Below are 12993 nucleotides of genomic sequence, written 5' to 3'. Positions count from 1 at the left end.
CTCTCTCCCACTGCCGCTCGAGTGCATTGTGCCTCCTTAAGGCGTCCCTGTCCCGGATGGGTAGGGAGCCTTCTGATGCGGCCCTGCTGGTTGCGCTCTCGTGTCTCCTCTTGGATTTCTTTTTCCCCCCCTTTGAGGTTTTGCATGGGGGGGGACCTCCAGCTCCATATCCGAAGACAGGGGGGAGCGAGACATTGGCGCTTCTGCGACGATTGGGCCGGCCTGGAGCTTTGCTGAGCCTTAACCCCAGATGAAAAACTCCCCTCAGACGTGGAGTGATGGAGGGGGGGGGGGTTTAGCCGGCTCCCTGGTGGTGGAGGGAGGCGTAGGCTTGAGGCTCTTGCCAAAATGGCGGCCCGAGGGTCCGTCAAAATGGCGCTGGCACGTGGTGCGATCACCCGCTGTGCCAGTCTTCAGCGACGGACTCACAATGGCAGCCCAAGGGTCCGCCAAACACCGCGCGTTTCCCCTTGCAAGCTTTTTCCGTAGTGCAGGGGCAGGCTGCTTGCTTTCCGGCGCTCCTCCTCTTCGCGCTTCTGTCTGGTGCCCTTCCGGCGAAGCGCGGCTCCAAAGTAGCGCTGCGGTCTGTGCCACGTGGTCTGAGGCTCCGGCTCCGATGCCCAGCTGATTAGCACGAAACCGCTTGTGAGCGCGGTGCGCGGAGAGCGAAAAGGGGCGCGTTGCTGTTGTGAGCCTGCCGGTCAGCTGGGGAGCGCGAGCGAGAGTGGCGGCACCAAGGCGGGAAAGAAGCTGCCTTTTAAAGTAAGCCAGCCGAGCTAACGGCGTGGGCAGCTTAGCTCCGCTCCCCCCCCCTTCTTCTGATGCACGTGCAGTAGCAATCTGTTAAAGCAAAGGAGCCGCAAAGAAACAATCTATTCAAAAGTTACTAAAAAGCCTAGACGCCCTAAGGAAAGGGAAGATTGAAGAAACTAGGAAAAAAAGGAAACAAAAGGGAGAACTGTCCCCACAGAGGTACAATACCTTCCTGGAAAACTGTGGAGCTCCCAAAATCACTACAGTGTTTGCCAGCAACTGAGTGAAGACTGGGGGATCATGGGAACAGAGGCGTGGCTTGGGAGCCGGAAAGGGGAGGAAAAGTCTTTTGTTTTCACTCAATTGTTTGCCAAGCACTGAAGGATTAATCCATGCATGGATAGTGGGAGCAGCGCACAGGAAAATGGCGTCTTTTTGTAGTACAGGCCTCAAACGTACCTCGTGTCAATCAAGCGGTGGCGGCTGTGCCAGAAAAACCAGGCTAGCCAGCAGACTCGCAAGCAGAAGTAGCTCAGCTTAAAAGGGCAGCTTGCCTAGGTCAGACCTAGGATGTGCCAGCACCCAGTGCCAATGGCTGTAGGTTGCAGCGAGGCTAGTTCATTTGGCCGCTTGCAGAGGCTCCCAGAGGGAAGACGCTCTGTGGATGCTCTGCTGCCGCCAATCCAGGCCCTGGGATGCGATGCTTGCTGTCGCGGGAAGCCGAGCCTTTTCCCCCTCAGTGGTGAAGCAGCAAAAAAATGGCTGGGCGATGCTCCGTGGCGCTTCAGAAGGCCCTGTGGTGTTCTGCGGCACTTCAAAGAGCTGTGCTATAGCTGACTGGCACTGTAGGCATCCGTGGACGAAATGGCAAGACTCTGGAGCTGATAGCCAGAGATGCTGCCTTAGATTGTTGGTGGTAAGGAGCAGGAGCTGCCAATGCCTTGTTGGTGGCGTAACTGCCTGAAAAAGCACACCTTGCAGGAGACGGTCGTGGCAAAGCCACTCGGACCGGTGTGTTCCGAACTATTGTAAAGCTAGTTTCCTAGCAAGTAGACTGGTGCGCTCTGAAAAAAAGTAATTGACTGGTGTGCTCTGAACAAGCTTGAAAAAATTGAAGCCGAAAAACTGATTTCCAATGGCATCTGAACAGACAAGGGCTGAAATAGCCGAATCTGCCCAGAGATTATTCTCTCAGGCCTACTGAGTCGAAACTGGGCCTCAGAGGAAGGAGCAAGGGGTATGGCCGAAAAACTATGACTCAGTCTCTAGGCAGATCCGACTGTAACAACCCATGTCTGGCCGATGCCACAACCACACTGGAGAATGCAAATCGTACTTTTCTTTTTAAATGTAAAAATTATAAACCAGAATTTCTACTTGGATATGCAAATTATTTTTAAAAGACTACCATAATATACAACATAGTAAGAATGATCACTATCAAACTGGGTGGGGGGGGGGGGAGCTAGACACACTACTTCCAAGAAGCACTCAGACTGCAATCCTATATTCAGACATGCTCAGAAATGTCTTAAAATTAACTCAATTGTATTTGACTCTGAAGAGTTTTACTAAAGTCTGTTTGATATAGTGGTTAAGGCATCAGGCTAGGCACAAAGTCAGTGGGTGACCATGGGCCAGTAATTCTCTCTTAGCCCTAGAAAAGAAGCAATGGCTTCTGAAAAATCTTGCCAAAAAACAACTGCAGGGACTTGTGCAAGCAAGCTTTGAGTATCAAACACAATTGAATGGAAGGGAAAAAAGATATACTGGACTGCATAACATACATAATTAATATTGGATTTTAGGACTGCATTAATATGGATTTTAGAACTGCAGTTCTAGACAGTTTAAATGCCTGCAAAAATGTTTATTTGATGCAAACTTTGTTTCAGTAAAATCAACAAGCAATTTTTTCTTGGGTTATAGCAGTGTCATGGGAGTGCATTTCCTCAGAATTCTGAACATAATAATGGATTCATTCTTTGCCTCAGTTATTTGTTTGGCTTTTGTTGTCTTACAATCCAGCCCCTCGTTAGTTAGTTCTGCTGCTAAAGATTCAGGTCAGTCAAATATTAAGAATATAGTTTTAAATGTTCAAGTTTTCAAAAAGTTTTTGTCCATTTTTCTGCTGGAAGCTTACTCCTCAGGAATCTGTTTTACTTCATTATAAAATAACCACTGTGAGATAGCGGTGGAAGACCAAAAACTACAATTTGGATTGTTTCTAATTTAACAGTTTCTCCAAACAAAACCAATTGTAGTTTACTATAGTTAAATTCCTTCTCTAGCAGCAGGTTCAAAATATTTTCTCTAGTAAAATTATCTTCCATCCCTTTAAGTGGACAAGATTCAGGATTATTATCTGTGTTAACAGAATTCTTGTATCAAAATTCACAATTAACATAGCTAGTTATAAATAACTTATAGATAGGCACTAAAGATACACATTGTGGAAAATAGCTTTGAGGAAGTACAAAATAAGCTTATTATAAATACAATATTTATACTAAGATTGAGCCAGAAAATGACTGAGCCAATATTCCATTTATGGGGCCATTACAAGGACTATTCAAAGTATGTCAGCTCAGATTTAGATTTATTCAGCTAGACTCTGCCTCTTCATACCATACAGAGCTCACTGAGTCACAATCTTGTTTTGTTACCTGGGAAATGTTTAAGCTTGTTAGTCCTGATGAAATGGATAGAGTCCTTGAGATTGTGAATGAAAAGCTAACAGTCCAAAATAGTTCTTCCCATTTCCATGTCTCAAATCTATACAGATATATCAAAATCTTTTGGCTCAAACAATGGTTTCTTGAGAAAAGGATTGCTGCTTTCGAACAGATGAAAACATCTCCTCCCTCAAAGTAACATTCACTACTGTATAGATCCAGCCACATGTTGTTTCTGGAGTGCCTTAACATATTTCTAAAATACAGGGAGCTAAATTTGAGATGGAATTTGTGGGAGATGCCACAGGGCTCTACTCCTTCCCAATTACTTATCAATATGTAGATGAAGCTTCTGAGTAAGATAATCTATCTCCACAAGGAAAAGTATGCCTCACCTAAGACGTCTGCTCTGCAAGCTGAACTGGCTCCCAATGCTGGTTTTGGTGCAATTGAGGTGCTGACTCTCATCTCTTAGACCAGGGTCTCCAACCTTGGCAACTTTAAAACTTGTGGACTTCAAATATCTTCCTAACTATTTTCACAGCTTGCAGAGCCATAATATTATCATAAAATCTACTGGAAAAATAACAACAGCAATCCAACATTTAAACAAAATACAGGAAGCGGCTCACTATGTTCACAAAACAAATTTAATCTAGTCAGATACTACCTAATCATAGCAATTCACTCTGAGATCTGAAAGGCATAATCATGCTTAATTGTCTAAGATTTGCCCTTCTGGGGAACACCAGAATCCTACCTGTGTCCTGTGAGCTCTGCTGGTAAGACAGTATTGGTAAGGCTTACAATACATAAATGGTCCTTTCCTTGAAGCCAAGCAAGCAGCAGTGGAGATAACTTAGATGCAGTAGCTAATTAGAATTTGAAGAATGCTTCATGCTGACCAACTGCTTACAGCAGTGGAACACTTTCTACAATCATCCACTGGTCATTTCTTATTTCCTAGGAGACAGGATTGGATGGAGCACTATCTAGTTTTTGCTCAATAGCTGAGGTTGTCGGGTTGTTGGGTTCATGCAACAGACCAGGAAATGGGTGCTTGACTCCCTGGTAAAACCATTTCTCTCTTGCCCAGACCTTTAACTGACCTTATTATGCATACTTGAACCCAAACTATGAATTCTAATGACAACAACAAAAAATACTACTTCAAATGGAAGTATGAATCAATATTCATAATATAAGTAGATATTATTTTGTGCAACATTCATTCCTTCTAGATATGAACCAGTCCCTCATGCCAACATTTTGCATATCTTAAAAATTTGTCCCTGAACTTTCAAATATTTAGTACATCTTATTGAATGTTATAAAACCTCAGTCACTTGCTGTAAAATATTTTGACCATTATGTGTAATGTACACGTACTGTACTCCTTTTTCTCTGTCAAATATGATTGTCTTTGGCCTTGATACATTGATTTTCAAATCCATATTATTTGTTGACTCATGCAATTTAATATTCATTGCAAATTGTTTGGTTCTTAGGCACATCATCTGTATATAAAGATGCATACAGGTAATCCTTGACTTACTAGCAAAATTCAGGCTGGAATGTCTGTCACCAAGTGGTGCAGTTAAGTGAGTCACGCTCAGCCTTTCTGTGCTGCAGTCAACAACAACAATTTCTTATTACAGTCTTAGACCAGAGACCAGGACAAATAAAAGCACTCAGTATATATACACTTAAAAATTCTAAGATAAAATAATAAATTAATAACTAAAATCTATAGTAAAATTCAGTGTCAATTATACATGGTCTGACTATACGATAGTTGCAATCCCTAAACTGTGTGGCCCATTGTAGGTTCAACGCTAAAAGGGAAATGACTAAGCAGTGCAAAGGATTTGCCACAATTGTTATATAACATCACCATGGTGGAGAAGACACATGTTTGCGACAAATCTCCAGTGCTGCTGCACAGAATCTAGCCACCTGCGCTGTAGTTATGGATTATTCATCCTTAAGCAGCCACTGAAGATAGATACTGTTGGAATGGCCAGGACACCTAGCAGTTTTTGGCAGAATATGTTTTTTTCTAATCTCCATATAAAAGGAACATCTAAGGAGCATGTGGCCAACTATCTCCACCTCTCCAGAGCTGCAGGGACATAGTCTTTCCGTGAATTTCCTTTTATACTTGCCATACAGGACGGCCGATGGAAGCGCATGGCACCGTGTGAGTGCAAATGCTTTCCAGTGGTTTGCTGACTCCAACTGACTAAGATAGCTGGCAGGAGCAACAACACATCTAATGGCATCTGGAGCCAGAAACAGCAGAGCTTTCCCTAAGTCCGCCTGCCTTTCGATGTCCTCCACCCTTTCTCGCAAGGTTTGCCTTGCTAGATCATAGTCCATCTTGAGCATTAAAGCTGGGGAGAAGCCTAGTTTGGCAAGGTTGGACTCGACAGCCTTGATCCATGTTGAAGAGAATTTGTCTTGGAGGATTAATGGAGCAAGACCTTGCGGAAAGAAGTTAAGCTTTAGCCAGAGATTTAAGGACGCTACACAGATTCTTGCTTCGACTTTTGTCAATCCTGTCTCCAGGCGCAGAAGTGCATTTGAGACACAACGCGGCATCTGGAGAATTGATCTAAAGAATTTGGATTGAACTATTTCTAATGATGTAAAACATGAAGCTGACGGTCCGAGCAAGGTCCCATAAAGAAGCTGTGCTAGCGACTTGACCAGAAAAAGCTTAATTGCAGCAGGGACATAATATCCTCCCTTTGTGCAGAAAAAATTAAGAATGGTGCTCGCTGATCTTTGGCCCAAGGCAGTAGCATATTCTCCATGTGCTTTTCTTGAACCATTGGTCTGAATGACCACCCCCAGGTATTTGAAGATGGTTACCTGCTCTATTTTGTGGCCATTTAGAATCCATGAATAAAGTTTTGGCCTTTTTGCAAAGGCCATGATCTTTGTTTTCTCACAATTTATATCCAGTTCATTGTAATTACGATATTGGAGAAGGGCTCGCAAGGCTCTTTTAAGGCCTACCGGTCACCTATTTTATGAGAGTGGTGATTTGGTTTGTTTAGCCATTTTACCATGTCATTTATGTAAAAGTTGAAAAGCGGGGGAGGGGGGGGAAATCCCTGTTTAATTCCCTTCTGAGTTTTAACTGACTTCGAGAGGGAGTCTTGCATATTGCATATTACATATTACATATTACACCTCACCTTGAGGGATCTTAAGGCACATAATAGATGAAAAACCCTGTAGTCAATTGAGGCAGCTTCCAGCTTCTCCCATAGCTTGGTCCTGGCGTATCAAAGGCTGCCTTGAGATCTATAAAACTGACGTATGATGATACAGGTCTATTTGATATGTATTTTCCCATATCAATGGAAATGATGAAGAACTAAGCACTGATCTGTGGTGCCTCTCCCCTCTCTAAACCTGGCTTGCTCTTCAGCGATCAAATTCTCAAGATCCAGCCATTAGTTTATCTTGGAGGTGTTTGGTGTAGAGTTTGCTGATTATGTTTAGCAGACTTATTGATCTGTAATTGGCAGGGTCATCTCTCTTTCCCTTTTTAAAAATTGGGAAACAACTGCCAAGCCCCAATTTTCTGGGACATAGCCAGTGGAGTCGATATAAGTGAATAGCACTGCCAGAATTGGTATCCACCACTTCAAATTGTTCTTTAGTAATTCAGCAGTAATGAAGTCAGCTCCTGGGGCCTTCCCAGTCCTGAGTTGGCCAATGAGTTATTTGATTTCGGACTCTGAAACCGGGGGCAATTCAGGTAAATCCTTCATTGTATACCTTATACTCTCGCTGGAGGGGTCTTCATACATTCTCCAAAAGTGAAGTTCCCAGGTTATAGGAGGTATATGGACATCGAATGGGGTATGAATTATATCAGAATGACTAGCTATTAGATGTCAGAATAGAGAAGAGTTCTTTTGCTTTGCTGCCACAATAAGCTGTTCCCAGGAGGACCTTGTGTCATGTCTCTTCTTAAGAGCAATCAGTTGCTTATATTGTTTTTTGAGAGTAATAAGATGTTTAAGACTTGTTTTATTACCATTCCTAGTCTCGCTTTTGTACATCTTATAAGCCAAGGTGAGAGCTTTCTTGGCTTCTACACAATCCTTTTCAAACCATGATTTGAAGGTGATACAGGGCCTCTTAGCTGAAAAATTCCGGTCATGTACTAGTAGTGGTTGTAGCTTATGAACTATGTTTTTATATAGTTCTAGTAAATCTTGGGAAGAGTTGGCTGTAATAAAGGCTGGGTGAAGTTTTTGAAGATTGTCCTCTGATAGAGCTCTCCTCACCTTCTGGTCAAGTTATTGGGACCATTTGACCCTACATCTTGTTGAGCCTGCTGGAGAAATTGCAGGAATAAATTGGTCCCTGAAGGGCATCTGCCAGATGAAGGGCTTCATATATATACACAAAGGTAGATGATCACTTTCCAGATAAGGTAGGACTTTAAAATTTTCTACATAATGTAGTAAGTCCATAGAAGTTAGGATATAATCAATGGTGCTGGTTTTGGACCCTGCCATAAATGTAATATCGCCAGGATAGTCACCAGCCCACGAGCCTTTGGATATAAAAAGGTTGAATTTATTTGCCATCTTTGCAAGACAGAGGCCAGTGAAATTTGCTCTCTTGTCGGGTGAGGGAGGAACTGGTTTTTATGGGAACCTCCAACCTCCAATGGTGGATAATGATGATATTTCATATATAGTGTATAATCATCTGGTCCCAATATAGCATTGAAGTCTCCCCCTAGTAAGACCCTGGCTTTTGGATGGTCCATATGGAGTTTACTAATATAGTGTTCCAACTCCATCCATACTGCAGTGATTTCAGCTTTTCTTAATGATGGCGGAAGATAAACATTAATTATTAAGAGCAGGACTGAGTCCATCTTGAGGAGAAAGGCCATAGCCATATATTTTAATGAGGCAATAAGAGTGGGCTCTGCTCTCAAGTTGGTAGAAATGAAACTACCCAGCCCTCCTTCAGTCTTCCTGGGTCTCTGCCTGTCCTTGCTTCTAACTTATGTGAGTGATAACCATTTAACAGAAGGCCATCCGTGGTCCAAGTCTCTTGCACCAAAATGATATCCTTATCTATCAGAGGATCAGAGTAATTTAGACCTCTAAAATGGTACCACCCAGCTACATTCAATCTGTGCTGCAGTCAAGTGAATCACATGGTTGTTAAGCAAATCTGGCTTCCCCCATTGAGTGCTTCCCGGAAGCCACCTGGGACAGTTGCAAATGGCTATCACATGAATCTTAGATGCTGCAACTGTCATAATCGCCAATAGCCTCCCACCGGCCGGTTCGCTCGCACAGAGAGGGCCTCCTCAGGGTGCCGTCGGCCAGACAGTGCCGGCTGGCGACCCCCAGGGGGAGAGCCTTCTCTGTGGTGGCACCAGCCCTCTGGAACGATCTACCCCCTGAGATACGCATGATATCAGACCTCCGGACTTTTCGTCAGGCCCTAAAAACACACTTATTCTATCTGGGCTGGGCTGGCTTGATCCCGTCCTCTCAGTTTTAACTGATTCGGTTTTAATTTGGGTTGTTTTAAATTATTTGGGTCAAAATTATTTAATTGTTTTAAAATTGTTTTTTAAATTTTGTATACTATGTTTTATTTTGGCTGTGCACCGCCCTGAGTCCTGCGGGAGAAGGGCGGTATAGAAATAAAAATAAATAAATAAATAAGTCAATAAGTAAATATATGCCAATTGTCAAGCACCTGAATTTTGATTATGTAATTGCAGGGACATGGTGATGGCTGTAAGTACGAAGACCGATTGTAAGTCTCTGTTTTCAGTAATGTCGTCACTTTGAATGATAAACTAATTATCATACATTGAGGATTACTTATATTCCCAACCAATACATCTCTAGTATTATCATAGGCATTCCCCATATTTTTATCCATAACTATATTAAACATCAAAAAAACATTACACACTCTTGTTTTACTCTGTGATTAATGTTGAGGCATTTGCTAAACATTCTGTTCTTATATCTGCTTTACTAATATTATACACTACCCTTACATAATTCATCAACCAATCTTCAACTGTATATACATTCAAAACATACCATAATTCTAACCATTTTATTAGACATTTTATCTCAACCAGCAAATCTGTAATAAACTTGCCCAGCATAAAGCTGAAAAGCACTCCCATTTTACTTATAATCACTTCTCATATGCTTTCCACTACAATTTTGTCAATCGCTTTCCCAGGCAAACTTAATAAACTAATTCCCTCAATAGAAATTAACTTACTCTCATTATCTTTCTGTTTATAGAAGGGAAAAATAACAGCATTCTTATAATCATCAGATGCAGATAAAATCTTCCCAACATTAAAACAAGATGCATAGTCATTCCATAAGCAAGCTACATACACAATTTAACATTTCTACAGTTACATCATCTACACCTTTGTAGTCTTGCCAATTTTCCATATTCTCACCACAGGTGTGACTTCCTTTTCATCATTTATAGCATTTCTTTCTTTTATTTTTTTTTCTTTTGTATGTCATTTCTTTTATGACATTTAACTACATTTTGGAAAGCTACAATTCAAACTTATAGCTTCTCTTTTTTTTCTCTTTCTTCCATTCTAACCAATTATCATATTCGCATCAAATGTCATATTCACATCTATTCAGTCATATCACTTAATGGAAAGCATTAATAAAAATATTGCAAAATTCTTCCAGAGCTCATATGTAATTCTTTCATTATCATTATCATTCCCATGCAATTATCATCAAGCTATGAAATGCACTTTTCATATGTACCCATTACCATCTAAGCCAATTCATACATTTAGCTCTCATTCATAAAGGCATACCTTATTTCATTGCAGTTTGCTTTATTGCAGTTTGCAGATACTGCATTTTAAAAAAAGACCCTCCACCAGAAGAACAATAACTCACTGAAGATTCAGTTTAGCATTTGTAGTAAATAAATATTTTTAATTAAGGTATGTATATTGTTTTATTTAGACATAAAGTTATTAGACATTTAATAGACTATAATGTTCCGTAAATGTAACTTTTATATATACTTGAAGGGAAAAATTTAACAAGTACCTTGCTTTATTGTGATATTTACTTTATTGTAGAGGCCTGAATCAAGCCTACAATATCTCTCAGATATGCCTGTAATTTAAACTACAGCTTTACTTCCATTCATTAATTCTACTACACAATCTCAGACTATTGCTGTTCAAATCCATCTTTCTTATTTGTTTTACTTTCAATAAATACTGTATCTATTTTTCCTTGTTTCATTCCCTTCATTAAATCATGTTTATCTCTTACATTCCAAGCTAATGTAAGAGATAAACAACATTACATTACATATCTCTTACATTCCAAGCTAAAATCTTCCATAGGAAATTGTCATCAACAGATAGACTCAAGAATATTAACTTCTATTACCTATCATGGCTCTACATGTTTGCTTTGTCCTTTAAAAATAAAAATAAATGTCAGCTTTATCAATGCTGTGACCTCTAAAGAGAGAAAAATGGGAGGAGAGTGCGGCTCCACAGCTGTAAAAAAAAGTTGCTTGGCCATATCTGCTTGATGTGCAATTTGAAATCCGCAAACTATATAAAATTATTCAATTGAATTATTTGCATGTGATTCACAATATGGTCACATGACTTTACAGAAATTATAAAGTAAATGTAAAAGTTTGCCAGTAATTTAGGAACTTTTCAACATTTACATATTAAATATTTTTTTGTTTGTTACTAGTTGTTGTTCATAGGCACACTGAGTGAGATGGGTAGGCATACAAATTTGCTGAATAAATAAGCAGTAATATTTCTTAGTATTTCAGAGTCCATTAAATACTCATAAATAAAACAAACAATATACAATATTAAATCTAACTAAGCAACACACCTCTTTACTCCAGAAAGTATCAACTAAATAAAAATACAGCATACCATCAGAAGGATAAAAGATAAAACTTGCCTGAACTCACTTTTCAGGAAGTTACAAACCTTAAGAATGGCCATTGAGAAGGCCCACTCTCATATTTCTCCAAAATGTATTTCTGATTTGGCAACCTATACAGAAGAAGAACCTTAGAATTTCAAGCACAGGAAAATATACGAGAGAGGATATGATCATTCAAATATCCTCACATTAAGTCCCAAAAGCTTACAAGTTATAGCAATCACTTTGTAGAAGGAAATAGGCAAGTAATGGAACTGTTTTAACAGATGAGTTATTTGATCCCAATGCCCAGCTCCAATCAATTATGCAAAGCTGTTGTAATTTCTGAACATTTCTGAAAAGCAGACCGCAGAAATCCCAAATGGGCTATATAATAAAGACATATATGAATATGGCCAGCTCAGACAGCTCTCAGAATGCCTTTGGCATTCTAGCTCTAGTTGTGCATGTAAACACCCTATCTAACTTGAGGATCCAGGTTTCAAGACTAATTTAGGACAAACAACTTTTTCAAGCAATAAGTACCACTGCATCATTTGGCATGATGTTTCAAGTTATGGAATAAATAGCTTTAGAATGCAGGAAATCTCATACGAAAACAGAGACTTTACAAGATTGGGTTCCTTAAATCTTACCCCATTATCATTTTTTAGATATCAGCACCATCTAAAAGCGCTATGTTGTTCAATTAGGAATGCTCCAAAAAGCAAAGATGAATTTTCAAAGGGAGTATAACTGCATCCAAGTTAAGTTAAAGTTGAACTGCCTGTCAAATGACCACTTACAGGTTTCAATAGTTAAAACTCATCCAGTCTACTACATCCAATATCAATTTGTATGAAACAGCTATTTTAAATGTTTTATCATAAACTTCAGTTCAATTCAGTGTTTAAAATACTGGCTCAAAAAATGCTTTCTCCCAGATGGCACATGTATTATTTAGCCAAATGACTAGAGATAACTGACAATCAAGATTGCCAATTATATTAGACATATTCAGAAGAAACTGGTCCGTATCAATAATTTTGAGAATTCCTGCCATCAACAATTTTAATCCTATTACTTTTCCTGATGCTTATAATAAACTATAGTGAACGAACTAGATGCAAGCAAAACCACAGCAATGAAGGTGTGTTCCTCTTATTATATGGACACAGTTAAAATGTGTTATTCAAATCATAATCTTGTCAACATCACCACTACACAGGTTTCATATCCCCTCCACTTCCTTCACTTAGCAACACATTTCAAACCAAAGTTTGGAGGCAGTTTATATAGTTAGTGATAATTACTGTCTGCCCAAATGTCAAGGCAAGCTAATGTTTTGAATAAATTAAAGAAGAAAAAAATATATATGCTTGATTGGAAGGAAGTTGGGGAGAAGATGAAGAATGTATTCATGAAACCAAACCCTACCTATGTCAAATTAACAATTAACAAGTTAATTCATCAAGTTCTGATGCCTACTTTGTACACCTGACATGGCACTGAGATTTAAAGACTGTCCAATTTATTCTAGATTTCTGATATCAAAAACAGGGCTTTGCCAAGCTATTGGCCTCCTCCACTCAAAG

The 12993-nt window shown here is 39.9% G+C and overlaps 1 protein-coding gene across 3 annotated transcripts in view; it reads right to left on the bottom strand.

Annotated features, from left to right (window-relative positions):
- ANKS1A (ankyrin repeat and sterile alpha motif domain containing 1A) overlaps positions 1-12993 on the bottom strand; it is a 124776-nt gene that overhangs the window by 98808 nt on the left and 12975 nt on the right. The window lies entirely within an intron of this gene.

Source organism: Pituophis catenifer, unplaced genomic scaffold (genome assembly GCF_029215685.1).
Source record: "Pituophis catenifer annectens isolate HBS135680 unplaced genomic scaffold, rPitCat1.0.hap2 SCAF_3, whole genome shotgun sequence".
Classification (NCBI taxonomy): domain Eukaryota; kingdom Metazoa; phylum Chordata; class Lepidosauria; order Squamata; family Colubridae; genus Pituophis; species Pituophis catenifer.
The sequence above is the reverse complement of the archived record's forward strand: the minus strand, read 5'-3'. Positions and strand labels throughout refer to the sequence as shown.